The sequence below is a fragment of the Peromyscus maniculatus genome, chromosome 5 (assembly GCF_049852395.1).
Source record: "Peromyscus maniculatus bairdii isolate BWxNUB_F1_BW_parent chromosome 5, HU_Pman_BW_mat_3.1, whole genome shotgun sequence".
Taxonomy (NCBI): Eukaryota; Metazoa; Chordata; class Mammalia; order Rodentia; family Cricetidae; genus Peromyscus; species Peromyscus maniculatus.
In genome coordinates, this window is record NC_134856.1 from 10,725,692 (window position 1) to 10,740,139 (window position 14,448).

The following is a 14,448-nucleotide window of genomic DNA, read 5'->3' on the forward strand; positions in this document are numbered from 1 at the left end:
AAAAATGTCTCTCATTGTATTGGTTGTCTTCCACTTACTTTTAATTAATGGCTAGCAGTTTCTGTTTTTTTTAATAATTGCTCATTTTTCAGGATATTTAAATTAGTATAGTATACAGTTGTGTGATATTTTCTCGAAAATTTTGCTTTTTCTTTTATTTAGTTAGCTTTTTTGTTTTGTTTTGTTTGAAACATTCTCATTAAGAAGCTCAGGCTATCCTCACATTCACAATCCTCCTGCCTCAGCCTCCTAAGCTGATGGCTCCTGTGAGTCTGAAACACTTCAAGCCTTCACATTTAACGCAGTGAACTTTACTGTGTTCTTTTCTCATTATGGTGGTACTTGCTATTTCTTATGTATATAAAGATAATCTTTCATTGTTATTTTGATTATTCATATTATGTTATACGATTTGATCATTTGATACTGACCTGAACTTCTGTCTGGTGGGCACCAGCTGTGAGACTTCATGGGTTACTCAGCTTCTTGGAATCTCAATGTCTTATTCTGCAAATTGAGGGATGTTATAGGTCAGATTCCTAGAAGCAGAGCCCAAGACAGGTCCTTATGGAAGTTGTTTATGAAGGGACGAGGTAAACAGGATGGTGTGGCCACAAAGGCTAGGCAAAAGAGTGGGAGAAAGCCTGACTCTATATCGGGGTGTGGGTGACTGCTCCTGCCAGGAGACACAGGCTCGTGGACATCCAGGTCAGCCACGGTTTCTGGCCAGGCTTATTAAGGGAAGGCAAATCATCAGGTCTCTCTAGTGAGGTGAGACCCTCAGCTAAGGGTCACCTTTTGGAGACAGATTCAGACATGAGCAGCCCAGTGCCATGGATGTGGCAGGGGTGCACAGTAGTTTCTATCTCTGGATCACGATTCCAGGCTCTTGGTCAGGCTGCCGTGAAGTATGCCCTGTCTGACATGGTGGTACCTGCTGTGTGAGAATAATTGCTCCTGCTAACTCTTCTCACTGCTGGCATTGTTGTTATTTCCTCGGTACCGCCCCACCCCCAGCCCGGTGCTGGGTTTGAAGAAGAAAGGGAGGGACGTGAGAGGAGACAGGTGTGCATCGCAGACTGCTGGCTACAATTCCACTGACTTCTCTCTTGCCTGGGGCCCTAGGCTTGTGGAGGGATGTATGAGCTGGGAAACAGAACCTTGTGTCTTCATTTGATTAAGGGGGTTTCCACCTTCCTTCTTTCTGCTAAGGGCCTGCTGAGAGGGCCAAGATGAGAAGCTCTGACCCTGTGGTGCCGGCTGGAAAGAGGACGTAGGGTAGAAAGAGGAGGGTAGAAATGAAAGGGCATGGAATGCTAACCTCAGGGACAGGAAGAATATGGCCCCGGGGAGACCAGAAAGCCACCTCTAGTCATGGCGACAGTCACTTGGACAGAAGTACCTCAGCAGAGGAAGTGTTGCTGGGGTTAGTTTCTCAAGATTGGGTAGACAAGTCAGGGTCTGGGGACCCGGACATGAACTCAAGTCACAGAGGCCAGAGGGTCCCCTCAGAACCCCTCACATCAAGCTCAGCTCACAAAAAGTCAAGACAGAGAACCAGAGTTTCTGCCTTCCCCCAAGGGCGGCTAATGCTGTCGGACATTGGAGAATCAAAGGGGTGACAGAGCTGGAGGTGCCCTGGCTGCGAGGGGCACAGACGGGTAAGTGGGTCCTAAGAGGGGAAGGCAATGTTGGTACAATGGGGCCAGGCCTGGTCCACAAGACTCTCCCTCCTTCGTGGTCCCTGTGGTGAAGGGTGCCTTGGCAGGGGGTGGGGGGTGGGGGGGGTGGGGGGAGGGCTGGGGTGGGGGGGTGATGCCAGCAATCCTTTCCCTTTATTCACAGAAGCTAGAAGAGCAGGTAAGAAACATCTGTGATCCATACACTTTAGTAGGTAATGATAATGTGTGCAGGTGTGTGAATGTTCGCTTTAGAAAAGTTACCTCAAGCCAGGCAAGGAGCCCGAGGCGGAAAAATGAGTTCGAAGACAGGGCTGGAGATGTAGCTGCCATTGAGTGCTTGCCTAGCATGCTTGAGGTCTTAGGATCAACCCCTAGGGGTTGGGAGGGAAGGAGGAAGGGAATGAAAGAGGGAGGGAGGGAGGGAGAGAGAGAGAAAGAACAACCTAAGCTACATAGTAATACACTATATAAATAAACCCAAAACCCCCAAATCAACCTACCAAGAAAACCCTGCAGGTAAACCATGTGGTCACAGTGCTTTACAGAGGAGGGAATGGAAACCTCACCCCCAAAGAAAGGACCCCTCAGGCTTGTGCCTCAGAGCTGTAAGCAAGGGACATTTCTCACCTCACCATGCTCTGGATAGCTGTTGCCATCTAGAGATAGGTTCTGCACCCCCTCCAGACCTGGGCTTCAGCCTAACATTTCCATCAATAAAGGCCTGGGAATCTGACTCCCAGCTCAGCACATGTCATGGAGCTGCCTCCTTCTCAAGGATCAGACTCTCCACTGAGGCCCCTAGGGAATCCAAATGAGCCGTCCTTTGGGACCAGGGTGCTGGAGCAGCAGATAGCTGGGGAGGAAGGTCTCTACCACTCAGCCCTGGGTTCTTGGGCCCATCATCCAGAGGAGAGGCCCCACATGTGTCTGGGTGCTGTAACCCTCTCCCTGGCCTCTCCAGACCAGAGGCCTGCACTTGTCTGCACATCTGAATTACGCAGGGGCGGGGTGAGCTATCTATTAGCATAGTCTCAAGGGTGGAGTTCATGCAGTGGAAAGTCCCCTGGTGGCTGCTACAGCAACTATCTAGGGACCATAGCCAGACCATGATGACACCAGTTCTCCATTCCTGGGAAGAAACTGGTTCTTTATGCATATATCTAACGCTGTTCCTCCAGCAATCCAAGTCCTGGTTATGCCAACCTTCTGTGAGGCTCCAAAGGCCCCGGGGACTGGAAGGTCACATGGGCAGCTATGTCCGTGTAAAGATCCCGAGGGGGTGTCTCCAAGGGAGATGCCTACCTTAGTCTCTCTTCTTTCACACCTTAGGTCCCCACAGGGTGGCTCTGTCAGGTTCTCTATCCTGCAGGCAGGGCCCAGAATGCCACACACAAACAAGAACGAAACTAAAGTTTGAAAATCTTAGCTCCCAGGGCAGGGAGTCAGCTTGCCCAGAAGTATACAGTCCTGCTGTGGGAGGCTAAGCAGAGAGCAAGGAACGGGTCAGAAGTGAGAGGAAGAGGGGTAAATTCCCAGGTGAGGTTCATCCGCAGGATCGCTTGCTCACTTTAACATCTAGGCACACGTCCGTTCTAGGACCTCGCCACTCCACTTGGCAGAAAGCGAGACAATGCCAATGGCCAGAGCATGTGGGACTACGATCGCAGTATTTCCGTCATCCCCCAAGTCATATGTTGAAACCCTAACCCCCAATGGTTTGGGGTGGATGTGGGGGAGGAGTAGGGCTTGTTCCTCATTGAAATGCCCAGCATGCTCTACAGTACTCTTTCCATCATACAAGCATACAAAAATAAGTTGGCAGTATGCAGCTCAGAGAAGGGACCCCTGGAACATACCATGTTAGCATCATAACCTTAGACTTTAGCCTCTTGAACAGTGATAAATACATTCTTGTAGCATAGAAAGCCACTTGGGCTATGGAACCAACTTGGGCACCTGATTCTGGGGTAGGGAGATTCCTGTAGTCATGTTTGAACAACCCAGACACCCACAATAAGTTGTTACCATACTGTGGCATTCTGGGTGTGAAGGTGATGGATTATGGATGGACACAGCTATATTGGTAGAATGCTGCCCCACCACCAATGAGCTATGCTGTATAAAAACACACATGGCATGCCAGCCAGCTCCTGGTTCAATCTCTAGCATCATAAAATAATAATAATAATAATAATAATAATAATAATAATAATAATAATAATAATAAAGCCTAAGCCTCGGGATGAACCTGGGGCTGTGCCCAAATGGAAAGACAATGGTCTTCTCTTAAAACGAAATGCTTGTTTCAGCAGATTTATATTACTTTCTGCTTACAGACAAAGCCTCAGTCACTTGGAAGGTTTTAAGAACTGCAGAAATAAACTGCAGGATGTTCCCTCACAGCCTGCTCTTCAAGGATGTATGCAATTTCCTAGATTTTTTTTTTTACCCATTTGTCATATGAAGACTACCTGGTATGACAACCTGAGCGTCACTTCCCAAAATTTTGGAAACCATCTCCCTTTTAAGTATTTTAAGTATTACTCACCAAGGACTGAAGAAATTCCCTAAAAGAAACCCCCAGAAGCAAACCAGATGCGGCTGTGGAACTGGAGCTGGTGTCGCTCCCAGCTCCCACCTGAGGTCTGGCCCCCTCATGACTGCGCTGATCCTTCCTAATGTCGCGCTCCACAGACACCTGACACCGGCTGGGAGGTTTCTCTGTGACTAAGAAGGGTATGGGACACAGGAACCGAAAAGAGAACAACGAACGTTTCCCTTTACGATTTGACTTAACCCAAAGCCCCGTCCCCCAGCCTCCTGAGCTCACTGGGTGGACACCTCCTGCGTGAGTCCTTAGCTATAGGATCTCTGACCTGTCCATGTCAGCGAGAGGACGTAAAACAGTCAGTGGTTTCTTTCCCAGCACAAGACCTTGAGACCACTAATGCCGACTGCGGTGAGATTGGCTCATCTTTCTGCCCATAAGATGGGCCTCTGGGCTACTCATAGCAGCCATCTATTAATACAGTTTTCAGGATTTAGCAACATGGTTTCAAGCATTTTAAAAATAAAGGCGCTGACCGTCTTTAATTCCAGCACTCGGGAGGCAGAGCCAGGCGGATCTCTGTGAGTTTGAGGCCAGCCTGGTCTACAGAGCGAGATCCAGGACAGGCACCAAAACTACACAGAGAAAGCTTGTCTTGAAAAACAAAAAAATAAAAATAAAATAAAATAATAAATAAAGGCCAACCTCTTCCTTGAGAAGTCTACCTTTAGAACGAGCCTGAGGAAGCAATCCAGCATCGGAGCAAAGCTCTGGCTGCCAGGAATGTTCACAGCAACCACATCTATGCCTGGATGTCAGCAGGGTGCATCTGCCTTTTCTGAGAGGGAGAATGCACTGGGACACCAAACCACCGGCCACACTACCACTCTGAGGAAGCTGTGGCCTCCCCACAGGGCTCTGGAACTCCTGTGGGAGGGGTGGCAACATTACCCAGCCCTGCTTCCCTCATCCTCCAGTCACCACGGTTCACAGCTCCTTGCCTCTCCTCTCCCAAACGTTACAAGTGTCCCTCATGAGAAGGTGATATCCAGCTTTTCTCCCAAACACAGACTTCCTCAGGTCTTTCAGTAATTAAAAAAATCAGATTCACCAGCCAACAGCATAGGCAATAAACTCACAAAAATCGAACACTCTAGAAGCTGGGGAAGAAATATCCAGATGAAAGCCCAAATTCAGATTAATGCTGCTGTCAGCCTGGGTCAAAGGAACTCCATCTTTACAGTGGCCAGTGGTGACCACAGAGACTCGCTGGTCAAAGCACTGAGGACAAATGGATGGTGAGTGCCCGGCCATAAACAGGACATCTATACTTGCACTGGAAGGCTTAGGGAGCATTGTGAAAGCAGAGGTGGAAAGAATGTGTGAGTCAGAGAAAGCAGGGGTGGGGAGGTGGTGTTGATGGGGCCCCGCCCCTCCCTGAGTTAATGGCAGATGGGGTGGGGGAGACACTGATAAGTGTTGCTGTGTAAAGCCTCACGCGTGCTCCTGTAAACAACCCGAATGAAACTCGCTGCGACACACACCAGCAGAAAGGCTAACTGGGAAGAAGAACGTGATTAATGGGTAGAAGGGAGATAAAGGATAACATGTGTGTGGATATGACCACTATATAAATGTATGAATATGTCCTAATGAAGCTCATTATTATGTATAATTACTATAGACTAATAAAAATGTTTTTAAAAGAAATAGAGCCAGCAAGATGGCTGAAAAGGTACAAGTCTGATGAACTGAGTTTGATTCTCAAAATCCACATAACGATGGGAGGAAAGAACCAATTCCACAAAACTGTCCTCTGACTTCCACACACATGCTGTGGCATGCACCCACACATACATCATATGCACACACAATTATAATAAATAAAGGGTTTTTTTTTTTTTTTTAAAAAAAATATGTCCCAAAAAAGTCAAAGCAGAAAATCTAGGAAGCTAGATGGTCATTCAGGTAGACACACCTCCCCACATCGTACTACAGTTAAAACAGTGAGTGTAGATACCCAAACAAACAAACAACCCAAAACAACACTGAAAGCCACAGAGAGTATCATCAAGTCATATAAAAAGGCAAATCATGAGAATAACAACAGATTTCTGAACAGAAACTCTAAACGCCAGGAGGATATGGAAAGATGCAGTTCCAGCTCTGCAAGACAATGCCTACCAATCCAGATTATTATATCCTGCAAAACTATCCTGCAAAATTGACGGAGAAACACAAAGAAAAACCTTGTATAACAAATACCAAAGGAATTTATGAATGCCATACAAGCACTACAGAAGACACTTGAGGGAATTCTATACACGTGGAGGGGAATAAACACATTCACGAGACCACGGAAAAGAATAAACTATGTTAGAAAAGTGGACTAGGGGACTGGAGAGATGGCCCCGTGGGTAAAAGCACCCAGTGCTCTTGCAGAGGACCTGGGTTCAGTTCCCAGCACTCTGTAGGCTGTCTCACACTTGGAACTCTAGCTCTGAGAGAGCTGGATCCCAAGGGCACCTGTGCTTATGTGGTATGCACATGAGTGCATATGCTTTCACATACACCAATACACACAAATTATAACAACTATAATAACATTCTGTCCACCAAAGAATCGTAAAAATCAAATACACAAAGCAAATATGAAATATATTTTTTAAAGTTGCTCAGCTGAAAAAAAAAGCCACAGACTCAGAGGGATTTCCTGCTGAGTCTACCAGACCTTTAAAGAAGAACGAACATCAACACTCCTCAAAATACTCCATAATACAACAAGGGGAAGAATAAACAAAATAATGCATGAGACTGTGATGTAGATCAGTGGCAGAGAACTTGCTCAGCATAGATGAGGACCTAGGTTCAATTCCCAGGATCCAAACAAAACAAACAGAAACCTTAGGCCCTGTCTTAAAATATAAAACCAAAAGCCAGTAGTGCTTAGATACCAAACCTATACAAACACAGAACTCTTGTAAAATATTATTTTTAGATGTGTTACATTTGTTTATGCTGTGGAACATTTGTTTAATGATGCAAAGATGTGTTGCATTCTTTTATGTTGCATTTGTTTAACTCTGCAAAGCTGTGTTACTGTGCCTGTCTAAAATACCTGATGGTCTAATAAAGAGATGAACAGGAGAAAGGATAGGCAGGGCTGGCAGGCAGAGAGAATAAATAGGAGGAGAAATCTGGGAAGAAAAGATTGAGGAGCAAAAAAAGGAGGAGGACACCAGGGGCCAGCCACCCAGCTACACAGGAAGCCACAGAGTAAGAAGTAAAGAAAGGTATACAGAAATAGAGAACGGTAAAAGCCCAGAGGCAAAAGATAGATGAGATAATTTTTTAAAAGGGGGCCAGAAATAAGCCAAGCTAAGGCAGAACATTCATAATAAGTCTCCTCTGTGATTATTTGGGAACTGGGTGGCAGGCCCACCAAAAGAGCAAAAAGAGTTTTTTTTTTTGTTTGTTTTTTTTTTTTTTTTTTTTTTTTTTTAAAGCCAACAACATTTACTTCACAGAACAAAAAAGAAAACAGAAAACTATGGGCTAATCTCTGTAATGAACATAGGTGCAAAAATTCTTAACAAATACTAGCAAACCACAGTTATTGACTCATCAAAAAGTGCATTCACCATGATCAAGCTGTCTTCACTCACGTACGCAGCAATGGCGCAGCAAATACAATCAACACATTTAATACAGCCATAGTCTCAAGGACAGAAATTGCAGGATTCTATCAACGAATAGAGAAAAAGCCTTGGACAGATCCAACATCTCTTCATGATAAAAACCACGAGGAAATTAAGAATAAGAGGAACATATCTCAGCATAATAAAGCCATAAATGACAAACCTACAGCAAACCTGATATGACAAATTAAAAATATTTCTGCTAAAGCCAGGAACATAATAATGGTGTCTACTTTCTCCACTCTTAATCCACATAGTACTGGATGTCTTGGCTGGAACAATAACACAAGAGAAAGGGAAAAAAAAGCATGCAGATCAGAAAGAAGTAAAACTATCCCAATTTGGCTGGGCGGTGGTGGCGCACACCTTTAATCCCAGCACTCAGGAGGCAGAGGCAGGCGGATCTCTGTGAGTTCAAGACCAGCCTGGGCTACCAAGTGAGTTCCAGGAAAAGGCGCAAAGCTATACAGAGAAACCCTGTCTTGAAAAACCAAAAAAAAAAAACAAAAAACAAAAACAAAAACAAAAAAAAAAAATCTATCCCAATTTGAAGATGACATGATCTCATGTATGAGCCTTCCCGAATGCATCTGAAGCTCCTGAAAGCTCTTAGAACCCATAAATACTGGGCAAAGGGGCAGGAGGCAAATGATACAGAAGTCAGCAGACTTTGTATCCAATAATGAACACCCTGAGAAAGAAAGTTTTTAAAAATCCATTCACAACAGCTTTAAAAAATAAAACTTTAGACTAAATCTAACCAAGACAGTAGAATGAGACTTCTACACTGCTAATTTTAAAATACCAAAGAAAGAAATCAAAGACACTAGAATATGGAAAAACTTCCTTTGCTCATGGATTGGTAGACTTAATATTGGAAACTGGCTATATTACTGAGAGTAATCTATAGCTTCAAGGCAATCCTCATCAAAATTCATTAACATTCTTCACAAAACTAAAAAAAAAAATTATAAAATTTTGTAAGTACAGAAGATCCCTAAGAGCCAAAGCAACCCTGAGCAAAAAGAATGAGCTAAAAGCATCACAAACCTGATTTCAATATACACTATGGAGCCATATAATAAAAACAACATGTTACTGGTACGTAAGTACATACGTACACACACACACACACACACACACACACACACACACACACACACACACACGGTGGATAAAATAGAGGATCCAGAAATAAACCCACACAACAACGGCTACCTGATTTTTGACAAAGATACATTCTATAAACATACATTGGAGTGAAAACAGCCTCGTGAACAAATGGTGCTGGATATCCACATAGAGAAGAACGAAACTGAGTAGTTATCTCTTCCCTCACACAGAAATCAATTAGCATTGGAACGAAGACTTTAATGAAAGACCTGAATTCTGAAATAAATGACTAGAGAAAACACAAATCAAACACTTCAAGATACGGCTTTAGGCAAAGGCTTTCTGAAAAGAATTCTGCTAGCATGGGAATCAATACTAGCAACTGAAAACTAGGCTCATCCGAAATGTAAAAGCCTCTGTGCAACCAAAGAAACAATTAAGTAAAAACAAACAAATAAAACCAAAACCTGACAGGAGACAAACTTTCTCACCTGTACGTGTGGCAGCAGATTAATAGCTAGAATACATAAAGAACTCAAAACACTAAATACTAGAAAACCAAACAACACAATCAACAAACTAAGAAAATGAGCACAGCTCCAGAAGCTGAAGTACCAAAGACCAACAGGCATTCAAGGAAGGTTCAATTCCTCAGCCACCAGAATTCACGCCAAAACAACAATGAATGCCATCTCACCGCAGTCAGAATGGCTCTCATTCAGAAAACATCAAGTCCTTTGAGGATTCAAGAATAAAGAAGTGTGTGTGTGTGTGTGTGTGTGTGTGTGTGTGTGTGTGTGTGTGTGTGTAGTCACTGAGAGTATAAAATTAGCTTAGCCAGTTAGAAATTAATACAGAGGCACTTCAGAAAAACAAACAAACACCAGAGTGAGATCAAGGAAAGGCACAAAGCTACATAGAGAAACCCTGTCTTGAAAAACCAAAAAAAAAAACCATAATAATAATAATAATAGAATTACCATATGACCCAACTGTACCACTTACTGAATACCTGAAGGACTCCAAACCCATATACCCCAGAGATACTTGGATATTCATGTTAGGGCAGCATCTCACAATAGTCAAGTTGTGGAATCAGCTTGGGTGTTCTGTCAACAGAGGAATCGATAAAGAAAATGTAGTACACACACACACACACACACACACACACACACATACATACACATACATACACACACATACAAACATACACATACACATGCAAAATGGTATTTTGTTCACTGATAAAGAAAAGTAAATGATGGTGTTTGCAAGAAAATAGACACAACTAGAGATCACCAGATTAAGTGAACACAAGACAGACTCAGAAAGACAGATATTGAATGTTTTCTTTCATTTGTGCATCCTGGATTTTTATATAGATGTATAAAATAATATACATATTACTTTATGCATTTATTATATGGTCAAAGTACAGGATATACTTGCATAAACAGGTCTCTCTATTCACAGAGTATACATCCATAAAGACAGCTGAAAACATGACTCAGTGGGAAACCACTCACTTGTCATGCCCAAGGCCCTGCGTTTGATCCCTAGCACCAAAATAATAAATATAGAGAGAAAATAAAGATTATTTATTGCATTAAACAAAAAAAAACCTTGTGTGCCCACCATACAGTACATTCTCATCATAAGAGAGGGAATACATGTGTGTATATGTGCATATGGGTATGGAACACATATGTACATGTCTGTTTATTTGTATACATATATATATATGTGCATAATCTAAAGTCTATTTAATGAAACTAACTGTGCAGAGAAAACACTGGATACTCTTGTCTGTAAAGGCCTGGTTAGACTCTGGAAGAAGACACAGAAACCCAATGACACTGGGTGATTAGATGAATATATTAATTACTTAACTAAATTAAATGATTTATTTAAAAAAAATTTGGAGACAGGGTCTCACCACATAGGTCAGTCTGGGCCCCACCTCTCATAAGCCTTCTTCTGCCTCAGCCTCCTAAGTACTGGGTGCATGCTACCATGCCTGGGACTTGGTTTTGTTTTAATGTTGTCCATACTATTTAGTTTAACAAGTGAGATTTTATTTTTTTTTAAAACATCTGAGCCCATTAAAATATGGGTACACACATGGGACACCCTAATGCTAGAGGCCTCCGCATATCCACTCCATGTGGTTCCCTTCACCAGGGTGGGTGCCAGTGGAGGGTGGTAAAGCCCCTGTGGAGAAGAGCCCATGGAGGAGTGACAGAGGAGTGATCCAAGCAGCACCTGGGATGTTGTTCAGTCTGGCTTCAACAGGAAGAACCAGTTAAATCAGGTTTCCCCCGGCCTCCAACCCAGAGACGCGGTTATGTCCTTGGCTCGAGACAATGACTGTGACAGAGAGGAGGAAGACTGCAGTCACAGGTGACCAGGAAAACTGAGCCCGCCACCCTCATCTCCAAGATCCACAGAAAGGAGACTCAGGGTCCCCTCCAGAGAAGAATGGGGACTACAACAACTCTCCCAGCTTTCGGGGACCTAGAGACTGAAGCTAACGTGCCAGTTACACAATCACACCCATTTATGGGGGGCAAGTCCCACAAGTAGTGGGCGGCACCTGCTTCCCGCTTCCGCCTGCCTTACACAGGATTCTCTGAGGGCCTGTCAAGGCCAGAGGTCCCGCTCTCCGAGCCTCCTGCCCCAGCAGCCAGTAGGATCTATTCTGTTTTGCTTCTAAATTATGTTTCTTCCACAGAATTAGTTCCAGCCAAACAGGGTTTAGGCTATCAACTACACTCACAGGAACAGATCTGGCAAAGAGAGACCATGCTTTGCACCCCCGAGAACACCTACAAAGAGGTTTTTGCTTGACTTCTGTGGTAAGGATAGACCCCAAATCTTCTGCAAGCCAGGCAAACTCTTGACTTCTAAGCCACACCCCTCCCCTAAAATTTCTTAAGTGTTTGCACTTCCTCAGCCCAGTTCTCTGCAGGTGACTGAGGAGTGATGCTGAGATGATGTGGTAACAGTCCCAGCAAGAACTGACGGAAACAGTAGTGCTTGGCTCTCTGCTGGCTGCAACCTCGAAGTCTGCACCCAGGAGTGGGCAGAGGCCCTTCACAGCACTAGGAAAGGAGCCCCCCTTCTTCCAGTTGGGGTGGTTGCTGGGATTTTGGACATTTCTCGGCTTGTGCCTGCTGTCCTTGCCTCCCCAAGATGGCTGCCTGCCCCAAGGTGTCTGTTTTGACATGCTGCTCTCCCCTATTTCCAGGCAGAAGTTGTGCTGGGCCCCACCACTACCTCCTCTTCACTGTCTGCAGCCACCTTATGTCCAAATAAGGTCACATTCAGAGGCAGTGGAGGTCAGGACTTCATGCCTTCCTTAAGGGACCCAATACACTGCCCAACACAGGGGAGAAGACATTCTCCAAAGTTTTGTTGGGTTCTCTTCAGAGGAGAGAGGGAGGTGTGCTAGGGTACAAGGACACTGGCCAAGCCCTGCCGCTCTCCAGCTAGCCTGGGACCAGCCTAAGCAAACTTTGCCATCCAAGAGCTACCTAGGCCTGATCACACTTAGCTTCTGAGACCAGGCTGACCTGTGCCTTGGGGGAAGTCAGGACCTTAGGCCCCGCAGACTGGGGCATTCCCTAAGCTTCTGCATTTGTCCTATCAGGAACCAAAGCTCGTTGATCTTGTGGCCAAGCACTATTTCTGCTTTGTGTCATTGAATCCAGGAGACAAAATTTGAACTCTCCATTATGCCTGTATTATAGATGGGAACTCAAGCTTCCAAGACATGTAATTGTTAGCTCATGGTCATCCAGCAAGTGCACAGTGCTGAGGGCCCCAGGGGGTCCCCACTCCAGGACAGGTGGGGGCTGGTTCTGGAGACAGGGCAGACAGGCATAAACTCTGGAGACTGGTCTGAAGGAAGCACCCAGCAGGAGCCTTACAAACTTCAAGTCACCGGCTGCCTCCCTGCTCTGTTCTCTGGTGGGAGAACAGGCCTGGTGCCTTGTTTTTGTGGTGCTGGGAACTCAACCCAGGGTCTGACCTACCACTGGGCTAGAAGCTGGTGGTTTTCCAGGTTTCCTTGTCCTTCAGAGAGAAAGAAAGTGACTCGGAAAGAGGACGTTCCAGATATGGCTTGGCTACACCCATCTTCACCATTCCCTGGCCTTCTTCCCAATCATGGGAAGTCAGTTTTCTAAAGACCTTTTTATATACAAAGCCCCCCACACCACCTTTTCAGAAGAATCCCAGCAACACACGCAAACAGGACTGAAGACCCAAGGCTCTGCAGGACTGTCCCAAATGGCCGCTCCTGCAACTCCCAGCGCCGGCTTTTCTGAGTGAGAAAATGGTTTGAAACCCACATGGCAACGTGGGAGGCCAGGAACAAAAGACTACCCCTTGTGATGGTGGGTTTCAATGATCATTAGAAATAGAAATGATGATGTTAAAGAATAGTTGGGTTTTTTTTAACGCAATATTCTCTCTCTATATATATATATTATATATATTAAGGATTCCTGTCTTTTCGTACACTCTGAGATATTTCTGTTGAGATTCTCTATCTGGCATTTGTTTCAAAACAAAGCCGCTGGTGAAAAACCTGAGGTTGGCGACTGTTGGAGGCTGGCAGGAGGAGGCGTTCTTCTATAAAAACAGCAAGTTGTCAAGGCTCAACCAAACTCATCTCTTCTACTGTGTAATGAAAGGGTTGTTGTTGTTTGGGGCTGAAAATTCGGAGTCGTGTGTAACAAACAGGGGACTTCTGTGATCATTAATAAGGCAATGGAAGTTGAAAAGGAAAAGGGGAAAAAAAGCAAGAAAGGCCAGCTCCAGAGGATGACTGGTGCGGCACCAGAAGAAGGGGCGCGCAGACATATAGCACACTCCCCAAACTGAGTCGCTCCCCAACTTGCCACTTTCTGTGGCCCCCAAACTGCTGAGTGGCTGACTGCATTTGCTAAGCCACCAGTGACCACCCGCCCATCTGTCCATGTGTCCATACGCCCGGCCTCTGGCACCCCTCATCGGCGCAGAATCCGAACCCATAATCTCCATCCGCGCCCCCACCTGGGCAGGTAACTCACCGACTCTGCTCCTGCTCCGCCGCGCTCTGCACGAAACTGAAAGTGGCCACTGAGCGCTGTTGGCTTGTTCATGGAACCCGCCGCCGCTGCCGAGAAATCACGTGGATTCTAAGTGCCAGCCCCAAGGCACGCGGGGAGGGTGCCCGGAACCCGCGGCCGCTTGGCAAAGGCAGACGGAGACGCTGGGGTGCCTCTGTGCCTGCCAGTAAGGCAGGGTAAGGTGGGCATCTGCCGGGCGGAGGGTGGGGCCAGGGCGCCGCAGGACCCGCGCAGGTTTTCTTTCCCCGCCTCATCAGGAGGAAGGCAGGAGGAGCCACTGAGCAAAACTTCAC

At 45.5% G+C, this 14,448-nt stretch overlaps 1 protein-coding gene across 3 annotated transcripts in view; it reads right to left on the minus strand.

Moving 5' to 3' along the window:
* The window catches only part of Nlrc5 (NLR family CARD domain containing 5), an 81,797-nt gene extending 67,542 nt beyond the window's left edge, over positions 1-14,255 (minus strand). For 2 of the 3 annotated variants that reach the window (XM_076571680.1, XM_076571676.1), the window contains exons 1-2: positions 14,117-14,255; positions 432-507 (exon numbers count right to left, since the gene is read on the minus strand). The gene's annotated coding sequence lies outside the window, so the exon portion shown is untranslated. The remainder of the gene's footprint in view (positions 1-431; positions 508-14,116) is intronic. The other variant, XM_076571677.1, reaches the window with a different exon arrangement.
* Positions 14,256-14,448: the final 193 nt, after the last annotated feature.